At 37.3% G+C, this 21,059-nt stretch overlaps 1 pseudogene; it reads left to right on the top strand.

Moving 5' to 3' along the window:
• The first annotated feature begins 18,646 nt into the window (after positions 1–18,646).
• Positions 18,647–20,736, top strand: LOC126592530 (NADPH-dependent thioredoxin reductase 3-like; annotated as a pseudogene).
• The last annotated feature ends 323 nt before the right edge of the window (positions 20,737–21,059 follow it).

Here is a 21,059-nt window from a genome sequence, read left to right as displayed (position 1 = left end):
TATGTATGCAGTGTGTGTGTGTGTGTATGTATGCAGTGTGTGTGTGTGTGTGTGTGTATGTATGCAGTGTGTGTGTGTGTGTATGTATGCCGTGTGTGTGTGTGTGTGTATGTATGCAGTGTGTGTGTGTGTGTATGTATGCAGTGTGTGTGTGTGTGTGTATGTATGCAGTGTGTGTGTGTGTGTGTGTGTGTGTGTATGTATGCAGTGTGTGTGTGTGTATGTATGTATGCAGTGTGTGTGTGTGTGTGTGTGTGTGTGTGTATGCAGGGTGTGTGTGAGTGTATGTCCGTGTGTGAGAGTGTGTATGTCCATGTGTGTGTGTTAGTGTGAGTGTGAGTGTGAGTATGTATGTGTATTTTGCACATTTGTCCATGAGTGTGTGTGTGTACTTGGTTTATAACCATGATATTACAATGTGAATGTTTTGTATTGTGTGGGGTTGATGCTGAATTGCAATTTTTTGTGGTTGTTGGTTGCAGAGAAGAGGAGCATAAACGGAAGGCTAAGGCTAAGGCTACTGCATTACAGGTGTCCTTTAATTTCCCTCTTCACATGCAATGCCTAGCAATGATAGCAATCGTCATACTAGTGTTCTTAGACACATGTTTATAGATGTATAAGAGTAGAACATTTTGAATATGATGTCTCGGGTTAATGATAACTTTTTTTTTTCAACGCCACCTGTATATTTGTTGCCTCGGGTTAATGATAACTTTTTTTTTTCAACTTTTTTTTTTCAACGCCACCTGTATATTTGTTGCCTCGGGTTAATGATAACTTTTTTTTTCCAACACCACCCGTATATTTGATGCCTCGGATTGTGACTTCGCTAGTTACTTTGATCTAGTTCATTTCGTATCATAATCACTTCATTTCCATCACCCTTAATAACAGTAAATATTACATATATAATGTCCTTAAATTTTTTTTTTGTTTTTTTTTTGTTTGGATAGATATGGATCGAAGGAAGCTTTTATTGATCTTATTGTTAGAGATGTCTTATTTGGAGACAATTTGCATTTGTACGATTTTTGTGTTGATGATGCTACGTGGCAAACAGAGACATGTTGAACGACCCACATTGACTAACCGTTCACTTATTAGACGAGAGATTAGTTTGTGTTATCTGAATGGTATAATAGGGAATACTGATACTGAATGTGTCAACGAATTGAGAATGGATAGAAGGACTTTTGGCATATTATGTGACTTAGTTCGTCAAGATGGGAGGGTAAAAACTGATGGTTTGGTGTCTGTAGAGGAGCAGGTGTGTATGACTTTACAAATATTAGCACATCATACTAAGAATCGTAGTGTTGGCGGTAGATTTTATAGGTCGGGAGAGACTATAAGTAGGTATTTCAATAGCGTATTGCAAGGAATTTTGCGATTACAAGGTATCCTACTAAAAGTCCCTCAGCCTGTGCCTATTGATTCTACAGATCCTAGGTGGCAATGTTTTAAGGTATGATGAGAATTTTCTTTCATTTTCCCTAAGCTTTAACTCTTCATTCCCTTTGTATAAATTAACAAAAACTTTTTTTTTTTTTTTAAATTGCTTGGGAGCATTGGATGGAACACACATTGATGTGCATGTACCTGAAATTGACAAACCAAGATACCGAACAAGAAAGGGTCGAGTCGCAACTAATGTGTTAGATGTGTGTTCAGGAGATATGCAGTTCATATATGTGTTTCCGGGGTGGGAGGGTTCCGCATCAGACTCTAGAGTGTTACATGATGCAATTACTAGGCCTAATGGTTTTAAGGTACCAGCGGGTAAGACTATTACTTAGTCTCAACTTTGTAAGTTAGGTCTAGTTCTGTTTGTCAACTACAAAACACTAATAAGGTCTGTTTTTTTTTTTTCATTAGGTCATTATTACCTTGTAGATGGTGGTTATACAAATGATGAAGGATTCCTTGCACCCTATAGAGGAATACCTTATCATTTATCTGAATGGGAGGGACGAACACCTTCTAATAAGGAAGAATATTTTAACATGAAGCATTCTAAGGCAAGGAATGTAATTGAATGGAGGGATGAACACCTTCTAATAAGGAAGAATATTTTAACATGAAGCATTCTAAGGCAAGGAATGTAATTAAATGCTGTTTTGGCTTGCTAAAAGGAAGGTGGTCGATACTAAGGAGTCCATCTTTCTATCTGATAAGGACACAAGGTCGAATAATTACCACTTGTTGCCTACTACACAATCTTATTAGGCAAGAGATGTCTGTAAATCCAATGGAGAATTTGCCAATAATAGAAGATGGACAAAATACAGAAGAAGGTGAATATGTTGGTAGTGTTCAAACATCTGACCAGTGGACTGCAAAGAGGAATGATATGGCTCAGGAAATGTATAACGAGTGGAGAGCAATTAGGAACCAGCAATCGAACTAGCTATATGTGTTAATGATAACATTTTATTTTAGTATTCCTTTTTATCATGCATTTGTTAGATATTAGCACAATGATTGGATGGTATGCAAATTAATTGGATATTATGCAAGTTGATTGGATATTATGCAAGTTGATTGGATATTATGCAAATTGATTATTTGTATGGTATTTTCCTTCATTAAAATATTTTTTGTTTAGGTATGGATAACGAAAATATTTTGAATGCTACTCAAGAGCCAAAAGGAAGAAGACGTAAATGGGAAGCATTTGAGGAAGAAGTATTACTAGGAGTTCTTGAGGATTTTGTTGCTCGGAAGCAACGGTGTGACACCGGTGCTTTCAAACAAGGTACTTTGGTTGAAATAGCAAAAGTTGTCAATGTTTTATGTCCTCATTCAAATATAAAGGCAAATCCACATATTGAGTCCAAGTTGAAGAAATGGAAAAAAACATATAGTATGGTCGTTGACATGATAAACACAAGTGGATTTGCATGGAATGATGTCAAAAAGTGCGTTAAAGTTGACAGTGATGACTCATGGCAAACTTATGTGCAGGTTCATATCCTATTTTATTTATACATTAGTTATATTATTGCTGCTATATTTGTTACGCATGCTAAATTTTAGTTTTGCTATGTTGATATAATCTTAGAGAAATAAAGAAGCCGATGGATGGAGAAGCAAACCTTTTCCACTGTTTGATAGATTTGCATATATATTTGGAAAAGATCGGGCTACGGGTAATGTAGCCGAAACCCCTGCTCAAATGGTGGAGGAACAAAGTCATGATCATGTTGGTGAAAGTGATATTGGAGGTGAAAATTTTGTTTCTTCAATGAACCAACAAAGCCAACAAAGCACCCCATCTGAAAATAGCCAAAGAAAGAGGAAAAGAGCTGTGGGAAGTTCAAGTGATGGAACCGAGGCAATTATCAGTTGACTGAAAGATTTTTATGTTGAAAGTGGGAAGAGGATGCAAATGGTAACTGAAGCTTTAGTTCAAGGTACTGCAGATCATACTGACATAGCTAATGAACTTGAAGCAATGGGTCTCTCTCCTATGGATCAAATTGATGCATTGTCTCTTATTTTGGATAAACCAAAAAATGTGGGAGTGTTCAGGGCAATCAAACCGGAACTCAAGAAAGTGTTCGTCCAAAGGCTTTTAAGCGACAACGCAAGCGGATGAGGATTTTGGCTAATGTTAACATGGATGTATTTTATTAATGTTAACATGGATGTATTTTATTAATCATACAATCTTATGTTATGGCTTATAACTTAGCTTTGTACTAGTATTTTGGCTTATGTTAACTAGCCATTTTGTAAATTATGGAGATCTATTTTGGCTAATGTTAACTAATGTTAACTAGGATTTTCTAAATTATGGAGATCTTCTTATGTACTTGTATTTGTTGAAGTTGCATGTATTGGGCACTATTATTTTTCTTCTGTTGGGTGATAGAGTTTAAACCAAGCTACATTTGCAAATTAAACCCAATTCTATTAGCAGGTAATAGAAACAAAACAATTGTCAATTTTTTTTTAAGATTCATAATATACATGGCAAAAATATGCTCCAATTAACCCATATCATGAGATTTGTAGCATTACTCTATTACACAATGGCAAAAATTTGTAGTCCTAGTCTAAGCAAACACAAATCTGGTGAACAGTACTGTTTTTCTTATCCTGCTTCTTAGTCCGACATTACACCAAACGCTTCATTAAGTTAGTCCAGCTTAGTCCAGTCTAAGCCAGTCCAGCTTAGTCCCGGCAGCTAGTCCAGTCCGAGACAGTCCGGCGCAACAAACGCACCCTAAGTGTATTAAATTAAGCCATGTGGTGCCAAATGAGTAATAAGTGTGCATCTCAACCAAAGGAAAATATGAGGCTTCAAATCACAAGTTCAAAAGAAGAGGAGAGGCTTCGAATTAAATTACATTTATGCCTCAAGAGGGTCCTCACATGCCTCTACATTCATGTCACATTAACAGTGTACCCTAAGTAAGCACGAAATCGCTCACTTTAAGGGTAACTTCAAATCACAAGTCCATGAACCATGTTTCAAGACTCACACTTGTGTTCTTCATCAAGTTAGTTGAGGATCAACAAGCACAACAAACAGATGTTGAATCATCCCTAACAAAGCCGAATACCACACACCACGTGAAACTCGTGGTCCCATTTCATTCAAGATCAAAACCTCGATGGCCTTCGAAGAAATGACAAGTCCGATCCAAGATTAAGTGTCCACCACCCTTGAATCAAAGTCGACTCCAGAGAAATGAAGTAAATCTAAACCTTCGGAGGAAACCCAGAAAACTCTCTAGCTAAAGCAAACACTCGTGTTCTTCATCAAGCTCGTGAAAAATCAACAAGTGCAATAACCGCATGCCGATTCATCCACCACCAAAGCTGAAGATCACCCACCACGTGAAATTCCTCATGGTCCCGATTCGTTTAAGACCAAGCCTTGATGGCCCATGAATTAACATCTATGTTGATGGACTTCAAAGCATAGTGGTCAAAGTACATTCACTATGTGGAGGTGCATTCTACATGTGACAAGCACATGTATACGTCACACCTTAAAGTGGGAGCATTTGTAGACATCAAAATTTGGTGAAGTAAATGTTCACCAGCACATTAAAGTTTGACATGCTAGGGATTACGTGGCATGCACCATGTGTTTCACAAATCGTACACATGGATGTAACTTATCAAAATCGGATGAGTCATCAAGAAGGACACATGTCAACACTTGGCGGAAAGAATTATTTGGTTTTAATTAAATTAAATTAAATATTAATTGGTGAAGCAAATCACGAACAAGCCATAAATCGAGTTCTGGTTCTTTCGTCAATTAATCAAGCCCACAATCAAGGCCAAATCCATCCGTAGTCAAGGCTTGGAGAGTTTATAAATACGAGGCTCCAAGGCAAAGAAAGAGTCTAGAAAATCATTCTCACACCCAAACGTTGAAGCTCCCAAGCCCCTCATACTCCCTAATTCTCAAACACTTAGAAGACTCAGAAAACTCTCTGCGTTCATCATCAAACCTGTGAAGAATCATTAAGCACACCACATGTATCGATTCTTTTATCGCCATAAGCCAAATCCTTGCAACAGATCAAGTAATCGTGACCATTGGATCAACAACCACCCTACACACACTTTGCATTCCGAAGATCAAATCAGAGGATTCAAAATTGTAAACATAGATTGTAGCCCAACATTTACATTAATACAAAACATTATTTTGTACACGTGTTCTTGTGTTATTTGTCACATGAAATTCGTGTTTACAGAGGCTAATGAACATTGTTTGATGTTGGGTAAGCATATGATTCATTTAGTAGATATATAATGCAGGAGAATGAAGAAGGTCTTCTGCTGCCTGCATTGAAGAAAACCACTTAAAAAGGGAAGAAAATATAGTATAAATGTGAATTGCAAATATAAATCTAATTGGCACAATCACAATGAATTACACGCTAAAATCAAGAGTAGCTTTCCATACAAATATTTGAAGGGCAAGAGAAGGTGGTGTATATGGTCAATCCGACAAAAAAGCAGTAAGCTAGTTGTAAGAGAAGGAAAAAAGAGAGATGAGGAGCAAGAAACTGCTGCCGACCTTAGCCATAGCTAGGATCGGCGACTGCAATGAGGATGGAAGCGGACGTACACTCACACATTGGATAGAAAACTTTCAAAAAGAGAGAAAGTCTCACTAAACGAGAGAGAAGTGAAATTTTATAAATTTGTAAGGCTTTATTATTTCCATTTTACTAAGTATTTAAAGCCATTTACTTTCTACTTGTTCACTTTCTTGCAAGTTTATACTTCAATCTCAAGTCCAAAGCTTGTATAAAGCTTGTAAACTGATAAACACCAGTTTTTACTCAATTTTGTAAGAATATGAGTACGAGATTAAAGAGTTTTAGGTCTGTTGTGTTAATTCAATTTGTATACAAAAGTTGTATTGAAAAGGGAAAGCTAGTCATTGTTGAAATTGATTATGTTATAGCATTGAAATTGAATTCTCACTAAACAAGGAAACACATCCAGTTTCCTATATGGATTTTAATAGGGAACTTATATGTTTTGGCAAGGGTTGTATTTTTATATATGGTCTTTGTTAAGCATAGTGAAGAACTCAAGAATATAGAAAACAGAGAGAGAAGAGTTAAAGCTTAAGATAGAAGATAGAAAGAAGATACACAGAAAATCATTGATTATTTTTCTTCAATGTTCAATCTTACACTTATATCCTTCTTTCGTTTTGTTACAACAACCTTATCTTTCTATTACAATATTATTCATTACAACTAAGCCTAACAAACTTTATAACTGCCTAGTGTAATCTATCCCTCCAATTACTGACACGTGGCCTAATCATCATCATTCATTCTTCATACTCTAACATCCCCCCTCAAGCTCATGGTGGGATGAACCAAGCATGAGATTGGAGTAGTGAGTATTGAATAAAGGAGAGCTAAGTCCCTTGGTAAGGATATCAGCGAATTGTTCAGAAGAAGATACAAATTGAACCAAAAGCTTCTTTGTTGCAACTCTTTCTCTCAGACAAAATGGACATCTACTTCTATATGCTTAGTGCGCTGATGTTGAACCAGATTGAATGATAGAGAAATGGCAGACATATTATCGCAGAACAAGACTGGAGTATATTGAAGTTTGATCCTCAGGAAGTGAAGTATTTGCTGAATCCAATCCAACTCAGCAGTTGTAGAAGAAAGTGCCCTATATTCAGCCTCAGTAGAGGACCTGGATACAGTCTGCTGTTTCTTGGATGACCTGGCTATTGGATTATTACCCAGAAACACAACCAAACCTGTGGTAGAACGCCTGTCATTTGGGTCTCCTGCCCAGTCAGCATCACTGAAAGACTTTAAGACCATCTCTCCTTTGGTATAAGTAATCCCAGTAGATAATGACCCCTTAAGATATCGTAAAATACGCTTAACTGCTGTGAAATGAGACTCCATAGGAGCCTGCATAAATTGAGAAACTTGATGAATGGAAAATGCAATATCCGGCCTTGTAAACACAAGATGCTGCAGTGCCCCAACGATACTTCTATACAAAGAAGGATTATTGTATGGCTGGCCATCATCTTTAAGCAGTCTACTATAAGGAAGACAAGGAATTGCAGCAGATTTGGAGTCGAACATTTTTGTTTTCTTCAACAAGTCTTGTATACACTTCTCTTGAGATAAGAATAAACCAGCCTTGGTTTTAGTAATCTGAATTCCCAAGAAAAAGTGCAAAGATCCAAGATCTTTAATATCAAACTTTTTTCTCAAAGCAGAAATAACCTGTTGTATAGCATCAGTGGCACTACTAGTTATTATAATATCATCGACATACAAAAGCAATATCACAATTGAGCTGCCAACATGCTTCACAAACAGAGAATTGTCTGAATAGGTATTACTGAACCCCAAGTGGGGTACAAACTGAGTAAATATATCATTCCAAGCTCGGGGAGCTTGTTTTAATCCATAAAGAGATTTGTGTAACTTGCAGACCAATGAAGGGTACCTAACATCTTCAAAACCAGGTGGTTGTGACATATATAGCTCTTCTTGTAATATGTCATGCAGAAAAGCGTTCTTGACATCTAACTACCTTAATTCCCAATCAAACTGAGAAGCCAGTGCAAGAATCAACCTTACAGTTGTTGGTTTGACAACAGGACTGAACGTTTTTCCATAATCAAGACCTTGTTCTTGACTAAAGCCCTTTGCTACTAAACGAGCCTTGTGCCTTGCTATTGTCCCATCAGCATTTCTTTTAATCTTGAACACCCATTTACAACCCACCAAATGTTTCTGAGAAGGAAGATTAACCAAGGCCCAAGTATTTTGAGAATGCAATGCCTCAATTTCCTCTTTCATAACATCAAACCACACAGGAACCTTCAAAGCAGTTTTATAAGTTGTAGGTTCTGTCTGTGTAAAATCAACAGTAGAGTCACTGTGAAAGGGGGCAATAAGAGCTTTCTTCTTAAAGATGCCACTTTTAGACCAAGTTTGCATATGATGAAGATTCATAGGTGGTATACTTATAACCACTTGCAAACTGTCAGTACTAAATTCAGGGACCATTGCTGCAGGAGAATCTTGGGCAATAATGGACTGAGAGGCAGGTATAGGTGACGATGGAAATGGAGGAACATTTATAGTTGGTGACGAAGATGGTTCAATAGGAAATACCAAAATATTCTAAAGGTTAGGGACCAAAGAAGGGGGAGTGACTGGAACATGTGATGTTTGTGAAGGTTGTGATGTTGCAGTAAAGGAAGCATAAGGAAAATCTAACTCATCAAATATTACATGTCTTGAGATATAGATTTTCTTATGACTTAGCTCATAACATATGTAACCCTTATAACAAGATGCATAACCTAAGAAGACACATTTCAAAGTCTTAGGTTGCAATTTGGTGGTGTTATACAGTTTTAAAAGAGGATAGCATGCACATCCGAATACTCTAAGGAGCTGGATATCAGGTATGGCAGAATGAAGACTTTCAAAAGGTGAATTATGATCAATAACAGAAGATGGCATTCGATTGATAAGGTAAGTAGCTGTTTGACAAGCATAAGACCAGAACTTTGATGGTAATTTGGCATTTTGCAGAAGTGTAATGGCAGTTTCAACAATATGTTTGTGTTTTCTCTCAGCTAAGCCATTTTGTTCTGGGGTATAAGGACAAGATTTTTGGTGAACAATACCATTTGTGGTGAGAAAAGATTGAAATGTGTGTCCTATGTACTCTCCTCCCCCATCATTCTGTAATATTTTGATCTTTGCAGAACATTGAGTATACACAAACTGATAAAATGTAGCAAAGACAGAATGAAGATCTAATTTATTGAGTAAGGTAAACATCCAGCAAAATCTGGTACATTCATCAACAAAAATGGCATAATACCTAAACCCATCAATGGATATACATGGTGTAGGTCCCCACAAATCACTATGGATGACTTCAAAAGGAATTACAGATCTAGTTGACACAGATTGAAGGGGAAGTTTAGCAAACTTTTCTTCCATACAACTTTGACAAACCATAGGAGATGTATCCTTTACAACTGACATTTTGGACTTATGAAGCATAAGAGAAACAATAGGGTTTGAGGGATGACCTAATTGGTATGCCACAAGGTAAAAGTGACAAGTTTCGCAAGACAAGTAATGGCTTGATTTGCTGAGAACACTGGAGCAGAAGGAAGTGCAGCTAAAGAAGGAATGGGATAAAGTCCATTATTGCAGAGCCCCTTAAACAAGATTCTTCCGTTGGCCTTGTACTGAATCCAAAAACAGTGAGCATAAAAAATTAGCCAGCAATTGTTGTCCAAACAAATTTTATGAACTGACAACAAATTATGAGACAGTTTAGGCACATAAAGAACTGAGTTTAATTTGATGGATTGAACTAGAGTTCTTAAGAGAGAATCGCCTATATGTGTAACTTGCAAACCTTCCCCATTAGCAGTTTGCACAGTATCATGTTGAGGATATGGTGAAGCAAGAGATAAATTGTTCAGATCATGTGTCATATGATTGGTGGCACCAGAATCTGTTAACCAAATTTGCTGAGAAACTCTAGTGGATTTAGAGGCAGAAACGGAAGGCATGGCATATGAAGTAGAGGCTGACATTTGATTAGGCATATGACTAGGGACCATATTCACTAGTGAAGAAGGCATCACAGGGTGAGACATCATTGCAGGAACATTATATGTAGGCTGAGAAGTCATCATAGCAGGATGTTGTACTCCAGAAAATGTAGTTTGCATTGTAGCCATGGGGGAAAGATTATTCTTAACCTTGTTTCTATAGAAGCATGTCTTAGCAGTGTGATTACACCTATCACATATCTAACAATTTTCAGAGACATCATTACTTCGATAAGCACAATTAGCAGCAATATGGCCTTGGTGTGAACACAACTGACATATAATGGTAGAAGAAGATCCACCATCATGAAATTGTGAAGGACTACCAAGAATTCCAAGTGAAAAATCATGTATAACTGGTTTAAGGTTATAATATCTCTGACCTTGATTGTTATAGTGCCTTTGACCTTGATTGTTGAAAGTCTTGCCTTTGTCTTTATACTTGGATCGATTGCCACCATTATAAAAATTTGTCTGTCCAGAAAAACCATTATAACCAGAAGACCCATGAACTTTAGAATTTCTATGAAAACCAGAAGATGCAACAACATTATGGTCCATATCTGAATTCTTGACTACCATTGCAGAGAGAAATTGAGTGGTTGATGTATTTTCAATAAGCGTTTCCTCAGCGAGTAATTGAGCATGAAATTCCTTTAGGGAAATGACATTTTCTCGACCCCGAATCACACATTGGAATATGTTGTATTCTGCAGGTAACCCATTTAAGGCCAAGATTACGATATCTTCGTCAGCAAACATGACTCCAGCAGCTGCAAGATAGTCTCGTGCTTCTTTGATGCGTTGAAGATATTGAGTAACTAAGTCTGCCCCTTTCTTGATTGTTTGCAGATCAGACTTCAACTGAAAGATAGAGGTCTTACTGACTGTAGAAAATTGCTCCTGAAGACGAACCCATAATTCTCTCGCACTGGAACTACTAATAGCACACGAGATTGCCATTGAAGACAAAGTAGCAGTAATGAGTTGCATCAATGCCCGATCATGCATCTTCCAGACCTTGTATGCATCAGATTCAATTCTTGATTCAAACCCACTAGAAGCAACTCCAGAATCACAAAAAGAAGGGAACATGAATTGAGAATGACAGGGGTTGGTACCATCAACAAAGTCCCTAATACCATAGCCTTCGAGCATAAGCTTCCTCTGAAAATGCCATTGAAGATAATTTGTATCGTCTAACTTGACTGTCACCAACGTCGAAACCGACGAAATCAACCCAGTAATCGGTGATTGCAGAATTTGCAATTGCTAAGCAGTAACCATTGTAAGAAATTTCTCTCTGAGAACAAACGTCAAACACCTGGTGTGCAAGAAAAATAAAAGATGAATAATACCAAGAAGCTGGTAAGAAATGCCCAGAAAAATCAGAAAGAAACCAACCAAAGAAACTTTAAATCTTGATGAGAAGCAGAAGCAGACAAATCTTAGGAACGAAGAAGCTTAAATCTAAGCTATACAGGCGAGTGATACCATGTTAAGCATAGTGAAGAACTCAAGATTATAGAAAATAGAGAGAGAAGAAATTAGAGAGAGAAGAGTTAAAGCTTGAGAGAGAAGATAGAAAGAAGATACACAAAAAATCATTGATTATTTTTCTTCAGTGTTCAATCTTACACTTATATCCTTCTTTCGTTTTGTTACAACAACAACCTTATCCTTCTATTACAATATTATTCATTACAACTAAGCCTAACAACCTTTATAACTGCCTAGTGTAATCTATCCCTCCAATTACTGACACGTGGCCTAATCCTCATCATTCATTCTTCATACTCTAACAGTCTTTGCACTCACATAGATTCTGCTTATTCTTCAACTTAAACCTATTGTGAGACGATCATTTTGTTTTCTGCAAGAGAGGAAAAGGTTCACTGAAGTTTTGGTTTCATGGCTTCGAGTGTTAGTGCTTCTGCAAGTTAGTTTTCATCTTTGGTTATGAATTATGGATAATGGTTTTGTGTCTTATTTAATTGTGATTCATGATCAAATATTGCATATATGTTTCTCTTACAAGCTTATGATTGTTGTTTAAAATTCTCACAAATTAACAAGCATGCATAAGAACAATTACAAGTAGATTAACATGCATGTAAATAAAATTACAGGCGGAAGCAATGTAAACAACGTGCAACAAATCCTTCTTCAAAATATTTTGCCCTATGGTTGATATATCAATTTGTTTTAAGACTAACTAAAGAGTTTAGAGGTAAGACCTTTGGCTCTAGCCTTGGAGCCAAGTGAACAACTACACCAACCTTTTCCTCCTCACTCCACCTTGTGTAGTTTCTCCTCTTAGGCTCCAAACTGAAGCCCTATAATATTTCGACATCTCCTTGTAGTGGTGAGTGTGGAAGAGAGCAAGCGGGATGTGCTAGTACATACTAGCTCTAGTTTAGAGAGGAGGAAGTGTGGTGGACGGCTTAATGGTGGTGATGATTCTCTCATTTTTCCTTCTTTCTCTCTAAGTGTTTTTGGAAAACTTTATTTTGTGCGGATGAATGTGTGAGGGAGAAAGAGTTTGAAAGAACCTAGAGTGAAAGATGAGTGAATGAGATGTATCACAAGCCTTCCAAGAGAAGTAGTGCCTTTTTTTGTTTTTTTTTAAATACATCGATATTTTTACACTAGTGGAAGAGCGAGTTCGGCTAAGCCAAACAATTGGCAACCTAATTTGGTATCAAATTTTTCATCCACAAGATTCGAACCTAAGACCTCTCACTTTCAAGTGAAGAGGAAATCTACCAGACCGTAGTACTGAGTGGCAAGAGAATTAGTGATTTTAATATTTTCTCTTACACTTCACCTACACCGTCACTTGGAGCACTTAGCTTTTACTTTTAGGAAGTTGTTATTAGCATTCTGAAAATTTCAACCTCTACTCTTTTAAGTTTTAGATTATCTTTTCTCATTTTCTCAATCTTATCTCAGTTTCTTAATGTGATTTCCGATTTTAGCCTGTATTGCTTTTATTGCCTAGAATCTTGACAAACCTAATTAAATATAATTTTGATGACACGAACTTCATTCTTATTTTTTTTGCTGGAGAATTTTGATGAAATTTACAATGCTAACATGGAAGAAATGTCATATTATTCATTGTATGATTGAATTTCTTTGTTACTATGTCAGATTTACAATGCTCGTTGATGATCTTTGCTTTGCTATTGTCTCATAGCAAATATGAAAAATAAATAAATAAATAACTAAAATCCCGACATTTTTTTCTTTGTTCAGTAAAATCAATCCCGATTCTAAATCAAACAATCCCACCAATTTATATGCATGTCAAAAAAATTATATTTAATGAGGTTTTAAAGATTATAGGGACATTAAAAGCAATGGAAGGGGTAAAATTGATAACTACACTAAGAAAATGAGAATAGATAAATAAAATATGTAAAAGGAATACAAATTGAAATTTTGGAAGTGCTAATAACAGCTTCCTAATTTTATATTGGATGATGAAATAAAAAATCTACTCCATTAACCGAAGGAAAAACCGGCTATAGGGTTGAGCCTTTTGTGCTGCCTTTCCGCGTAGGTCATTAAGTGATGTAATCTACACCAAGTGGGCTTGAACCCAATGGGTCCAGTTGAACCAAAAACTAATTCAAGGCCCAATTTGGACCTTAAAACTCAGTTATAATTAATTAAACTATTTAATTAATTATTTCCCCCTTTGATTAATCTAATTATCATTCCGACACTTTTGTATTCAGCACAAACAAAAATAGGGTGTGTGATCCGTTAGGTACCAATTAACGAGGTCATGGATAATTTTGACTTCTCTAATTGTTTAATGAACTAAAAATACTTTTGATTCACCCTCTTATTGACGATAAATACAGTGAGGGATCTCACAAAGTATGAATGACACCTAACCATATGCCATAGTCCCAAAATTGATATCGAACGTATTTGGAAAACCTATACAACTGCAATCATCTTGCAACACAATATTCTCAATCGCATTACTAGAGCATGGTTAATAATGTCAAACCCTAATGTGATCTTACTTGTTTCCATGAATCTGTTAAAGCGATTGAAAGTTATACTCGATCATGCTCAGTACCCCGGTTGAGGATATTTTTTAGGAAAAATTAGGTTCTCATCATTCCTTTTACTACTCCATTAATTAAAATCCTATTTTTTTTTCAATTTTTTATCAAGGTCCTTGGGCATTAATAACATCATTAATTATTTCAATAATAAAATATTTTTTTATTTCTAATTATATTCATTTAATGTTAAAAATGTTACAATTAGTATATTTATATTTATGACTAAATTTTTTATCATATGTTTTTAGTTTTAGTTTGTACCCATTTTTAATTTGTAATTTTTTTTTATTTGTACCTATTTTCTTTTCAGTTTTAATTTGTACCTATATATTAATTTCTTTTTGTACCCATATTTTTTAAAGTTTATTTGTATTTGTACCCATATATTTTTTTTATTTGTACTTTTTATTTTGCTAAATGTACCCATGCTAATTATATGTACCCATTAATGTAAAACTTTTTAATCTTAAAATGTACTCATTCTTAAATATATCAATTTGTTATATGTAAAATGTACCATTTTTTTTATATAAAATCTATTCAATTTTTTTCTAATCCATTTTTAAACTTATACGGGCACATTCTTTTTTCTTTGGTTTTAAATTGTATCCATGTCAAGTTTAATCGAAGAAATTTACTAATGTTATTAAGCCTAATATCTTTCTTTTTTTGTGATTTTGAAGAATGTACCCATGTTTTGATGCAATAATTTTTTTGGTTAATTTTGATGAATGTACCCATGTTTATATATATACACACAAACAATAGTATATTTATATTTTAATCCACAAATTATGGTTTTTTTTATTTAAAATCTCATTTATATAAACAACTAAAATTTTTAATTTTTAATTTAAAAAATATAGTAACGTAAATAGAAATAAATTATCACATTAATTTCAGGGACCTCGATCAAAAATTAAAAACCAAAAAGGTTTTAATCAAAGAACATTCATAACTAAGGACCGCATCCAAAGTATCCATTTATTTTTATCATGTTGTAGTGTATTTTGATTCCTTTATAAAGTAATCTAGAGATCCTTTGTTGTACATTACATGTCCTCATGAATAGTTTAATGACCCGATGCATACACTCGATAACCTGTTATAATATAATGTATGTCACAAAGTTAAATTGCTATCCACACGACTACTATAATGTCTTATGTATGAGGATCAATTTACACTCTTGCAATTAAGAGTCACGTGCTTGACATGTATACTAACTCTATACAAGTACCTAAGTTGCTCGTGTTCAGTAAACTTAATCTCTAGTTGTCTCAACAGATCACTGCTGATAGCTTGAGACTTAGCCATGTATCCCGTATCATACAATTGGCAAACATAATGTACTGGTCTTTGTAGATTAGAAATATCCTCTTTATAATTCAACAACCAGAATTAGTGTGTGGGATAATCACTTATGAAGAGGGTCTCTATAACTTTAGTTACCTCTTACATATGCATTTAAATGTTATCCACAAACTCACTATTTGTAATATATACACAACGATCTTGCTTCACGATTAAACTTCAACTAATCAATATATGCCCTTAATCAGTTTATCAACATTTGATTGCTTTTATGGCATATATTTAACACCAGTATCTCATTCATTGCTCTTCATTATAAGTCATTTTACTTGTGGTGTAAGTCTCTAACTAAGCAACAACTCTTCTATTGCCAGGGCCAATTGTAGCAAGCCTACAACATCAACAACTCATCAAAATATCATGAGGCCTCCATGTCGCCTCACATGGCATTTTGGAAAATCTAAAATGTGGAGCCAAAAATAATCAAGAGGCGACACTTGGATTTTTGGATAAAAAGGACAAAACTACCATCGAGGCACACCAGAATTCCTACACTCGAGCAGTGGACAATTATCCCTCAAACAAGTCAAAAGTGCCCAAATAGGTATTTATTTACAACCTATTTCATCATTCCTCATCATATCTTCTCCACAAGGTAACCCCCAAAACATTCCTTTTAAATTATGTTAATTGGCTAATTAATAGATTTATTACCTAATTAATCTATTAATGGCCAATTAAACTACCAATTACACCCAAAAAACACACAAGAGGCCGGTCACCTTCTCTCCCAAGGGGGCCGGCCATGCCTTATATATTCTACCTCATTTTCTCTAAGAAGCTAAGTTTTTCACTCTTGTTAAACACTCAAAAAATTCTCCAAACACTTTTCCCTCAAAATTCTAACTTTGGCATCGGAGGTTTTTCAGCCAAAGCTCACCCCCCCCCCCCAATTCATCGTGGGTGCATAAGGCTTTCGGCCTTGACCAAAGGTGTTATTTGTTTCGTAGGTGCAATTTTGTCCAAGAACAAGGAGGAAGAAATTTGCATCCACAAATTGGTGCTTTCATTGAGAGTTGAGTCTCATACTCGTTGAAGACTCTCGCATCCAAGGTTTTTCTATTTTCTTGTCCATTTGTAGATTTTCCGTACGTTTTTATTATTAGAATTTTTTATTTGCGAAAATTCTTTGATAAAACGTAAAAGAGAATTACAATGGCTAGAAATTTAGAAAATTCAACAAGTGAAAATTCCAATATTCAAGAGATATGACCACGGCGATCTACGAGACTAAATGTGACAATAAGTGGAGCGGCACCACCACCACGAGTTTCCACCACAAGAACCACCATGGCCCGAGCTGTGCCATCTAAGCAAGCCCAAGCCATGCCACCCAAGGCTTATGGAACCAAGGCCACGGCCCAAGCCATGTCACTCCACGCCCTACGCGAGCCCAAAACGTTGCTATGCCAAACCCAAGCCTTGCACCAGCTTGCATCACATGCCGAGCAGCCCCCTCTTGTGGCCTAGCCTACTCTCACGGCCTAGCCTGCTCCTATGGTTTACCAAGCAGCCCAAGTCACCTCGAGAATATCTCAACCATCCGGACCAAACATCGAGCCGGGGGCATTTTCACCACATTTCTCCATGGATTTGACATTTCCCAACTCAAATCTTGCGCCCAAAGTCTACCACCCTTCCACTGCTCAAGGAGGCACATTTCTTCCAAGCTCTTCCAATTCGAATGGCAAACAACATTTGTCCTGACAAGTCATATAGTTGACAAGCACCCTTGCACAACATACGACCTTGGTGAATCAGCTCTTGCAACACACTGAGATCTAACATGCCCCAAATGAGGTGTCTCGGAGTAGGACAAAGGCAGACGAGGAACCTCTCCAGCAGCATCACGGCAAGCAGCCACTCAACCAGTCATTAACTGAGCAATCGGGCAGCATACACTCTAGCGTATACTCTCATCTTAACGCATGGAGCAGCATGCACTCTTGACTAGGCCCACGGGCAAGTATACACTCACGATTGGGACCACACACCGATGATCAACATGAGCAACCTTCTAAGCAAAGCGTTCATTCGCGGCTAGGCCCACAAGGAGCAACTTCCAAATCTTATCGGAGTAGGCAGCACGACGGAAGGAAAGAAGCAGTCACTGAATCTGGCTCAAGTTTAACCGGTAGCCTACAAAGAATTCCCTTGCCTACTAGGAATAGACCACATGCACTGCCGCCACGGCATGGACAATCTGAGAATATAAAAGGGCAGACTAGACCAACAGGTCAAGACCGGGGGCAGCCGAGAGCTCCGCTACCCCAACAAAGGCAAATCAAAGAAAAGGTAGAGAGACTCCTCAATGAACGATTGCGTGATTTCTAACGCAACGAAGTGGCTGATGAAGCACTTTGGCAAGATATGACCAACATGAGCAGGTCACCCTTCACGGACGAGATTGAGTAGGCAGAGCCTCCATGCAAGTTTAGCATGCCACACTTCACATCTTTCAAATGAGATAGAGATCCAGAGAGGCATTTGAAGCACTACCGAAGCGCGATGGTCCCTTATCGGAACAACGATGCCCTTATGTCCAAAATATCCGCCACCACTTTACAAGGTGAGGTGTAATATTGGTTTCACACCTTGCCGCCACGATCCATCCGAAGTTTTGATGATCTTTCCCTGGTTTTCACAAAAGAATACTCATCTTACCGCTTAATCAAGAAAAAGTCCGACCACTTGTTCAACATGAAGAAAAACCCAAAGGAGTCGCTCCGAGACTACATAAAGAGGTTCAAAGCAGAGAAGGCAAAGATCGTCGAATGCGACGACTCAATAGCAAGTATAGCCTTCCAAAAAGGACTCCCAGCAAACCACCCACTGTTTGGAGAAATGATCATGAAAGAAGACTTGACTCTAACAGATTCCTTTGCCCTGGCAGAGAAGCATTCACTTTGGGACGAGGCTCGACAAGCAGAAAATGAGCCTAAGCAGCCTTGAAAAGAGTCAGCAGTGGCTTAAAGGAAGGAGGACGGGAAGTAGTCCAGCAAAGGCAGGCAGGAGGCCAAGCGTAGGGACCGACCCACGACCAAAGAAGGCCCGATGACCAAGAACTATTCTAAGTTCTCAATTTCGATCCATCAAATCCTTTGCAACATCAAGAACGAGCCATGGTTCAAGCTGCCGAAACAATCAAAATGAGATACTTCCAAGTTGAACCACACCATGTATTGCACATTCCACCGAGGTCCTGGTCACACAACCAACGACTGCTACACTTGAAAGAACTACCTATGAAAGAAGGCAAGGTCAACAGAGACTTGGACAAGCCAGCTACGCAGCCCCCTCCAAGCTTCCTCTGAGTCCCCCCTGCCTCCCCAGGTCCCCTCAACTCTCACTCTCTCTCTCTCTGTGGAAGTTCAGTTTGCTGTGTTTGTTTGTGGTTGATTTTTCAATTTGTTAGTTGTAGTTGTGTACAAATTGATGGTTGAGTAAAGATGGAAGTTTATTGGTTTCGTGCACAGAAAATGCAATCGAGAATGTAGTGATAATTGGGTCAGGCCCGGGTGGATTCACGGCGGCAATATACGCAGCTCGAGCGAATCTGAAGCTGCTAGTGTTCGAGGGGTACCAATCCGGTCCGGGACGACAGTTGATGACCACTACTGAAGTTGAGAACTTCCCGGGATTCCCAGAAGGGATTATGGGTCCGGATTTAATGGAGAGGTAAATCGAGCTAGTGTGAAGTATGACTGCGTTTGACTTGATTTGAATTCCCAATTGTCCAATTGTCTGTGTGGGACTAATTAAGGAAGCTGCAATGTCAACTGGAATGTGTAGGATGCGGAAACAAGCGGAGCGGTGGGGAGCAGAGCTGTACCAAGAAGATGTTGAGTCTATTGATGTCAAAACTAGACCTTTTACTGTAGAGAGCAGAGAACGTAAGGTGATATATTGTTTTTCACAAGTTCTGTTCTTAGGCATCTGTAACTTTCAAATGCTTGTACAATAACTCTGTTGCTTTTATTTTTTCCTGCTGAGGAATTAATCCAATAACTCTTTGTTTTCTTGGGAAATTCAATTGTAATAGTCTTTGATATCACTGTTCATGAAAACCATCCTTCTCATCTATTTACATTTGACAGCCCGTTACTGAAGAGGCTAAGAAGGAACACTCAAGCAGGGATGTTCAAGAAGCGTTTGACATTACTCTTACAAAGCACCGTGGCCAGGCATGTGATCTTTTGCCTATTTACTAGCACGATCTGATGAGTTCACATATTATCTAATGGAAGAGTTTTATTTATTTATTTATGATAGAACTTTTAGTAGTTATATTCCGAGTTCGTGTTATAATAACTTTTCTTGTCTTTGCATTTCAGTATGCCCTACGAAAATTGTATCATGAAAGTCCAAGGCTTATATGTGTATTATATACAGCACCAACATGTGGCCCATGTAGGACTTTGAAGCCAATTCTTGGTACGGTAAGTTCTGTGGTTCAGTTCTTGGTGGTGCACGTTCACTTGGGAAAGAGAAGTTTGTCTGCCTTTTAACATTTTCAGTGACAGCATGTCTATCATTGATTCACCAAATATTTCACTAATCGAGGATGTGCTTTACTTTGTCTTATGTCAGGTGATAGATGAATTCGACCATAATGTACATTTTGTTGAAATTGAGATTGAGGAAGATCCGGAAGTAGCAGAAGCAGCTGGAATTATGGGTACACCATGTGTTCAGTTCTTCAAAAATAAGAAAATGATCAGGTTGGTCAAAAATTTTGTTCATGCATGCATATTGTTGTATGGTCTTCTTGTTTAGGCCATGGAGTTCTTGCTACCTACCATTGCTTTAATTTTCTTATAGCTTGCATAAACTGATTTCTTATTTCCTTTGGTGCTTTTTCGGTTGTCTGAGGTATGAAGTGTTTTATATGCCTATCTTCTTTGATTTCGCTTTAATCCCGAGATTTGGAACATTTGAAATTGAGAATTTCTGTTTAGAGGAAAGGCATGACCGTGACCTGTGCTAGGTGACAGCTTGTGTTCAGTCCTTTCTCAATATTCATGTTGCCACATATAACTTGCATCTACATGGTTTCTGGTTGTTCGTGACCCTAATTGTTCGATGCTTGTTTGTAGGACTGTATCGGGGGCCAAAATGAAGAGCGAGTATTGACAATTTATTCAAGCAAATAGATGAGAAGGTTAAAGATTCTAGTTTGCCTGATGTCCTCATTTTGTGGTTCAATTTTGTTCTTCCCAAACAGGCTAGTTGAGTAAGGCCTTCATTTTACACAATATTGTAGCTTGTATTGATCAACTATATTGTAGATTACCATACATGCAGAGTTGTCAATGCATCGTTACGGAATTTTATTTTCCGATCTTGTATTTCCATCCATTGTAATCTTAAGTGGGGTTTAGCATCTTTTACATTACGAAGTATGAACTGACAAGTCCCATCTTTCAATTTTTCAATGCGAAATTGCTCTTTTGGCTAATATTTCTTTTCTTATAGTTCAC

This window comes from Malus sylvestris, chromosome 12 (assembly GCF_916048215.2).
Source record: "Malus sylvestris chromosome 12, drMalSylv7.2, whole genome shotgun sequence".
Taxonomy (NCBI): Eukaryota; Viridiplantae; Streptophyta; class Magnoliopsida; order Rosales; family Rosaceae; genus Malus; species Malus sylvestris.
This window is presented reverse-complemented; position numbering and strand designations above follow the sequence as displayed.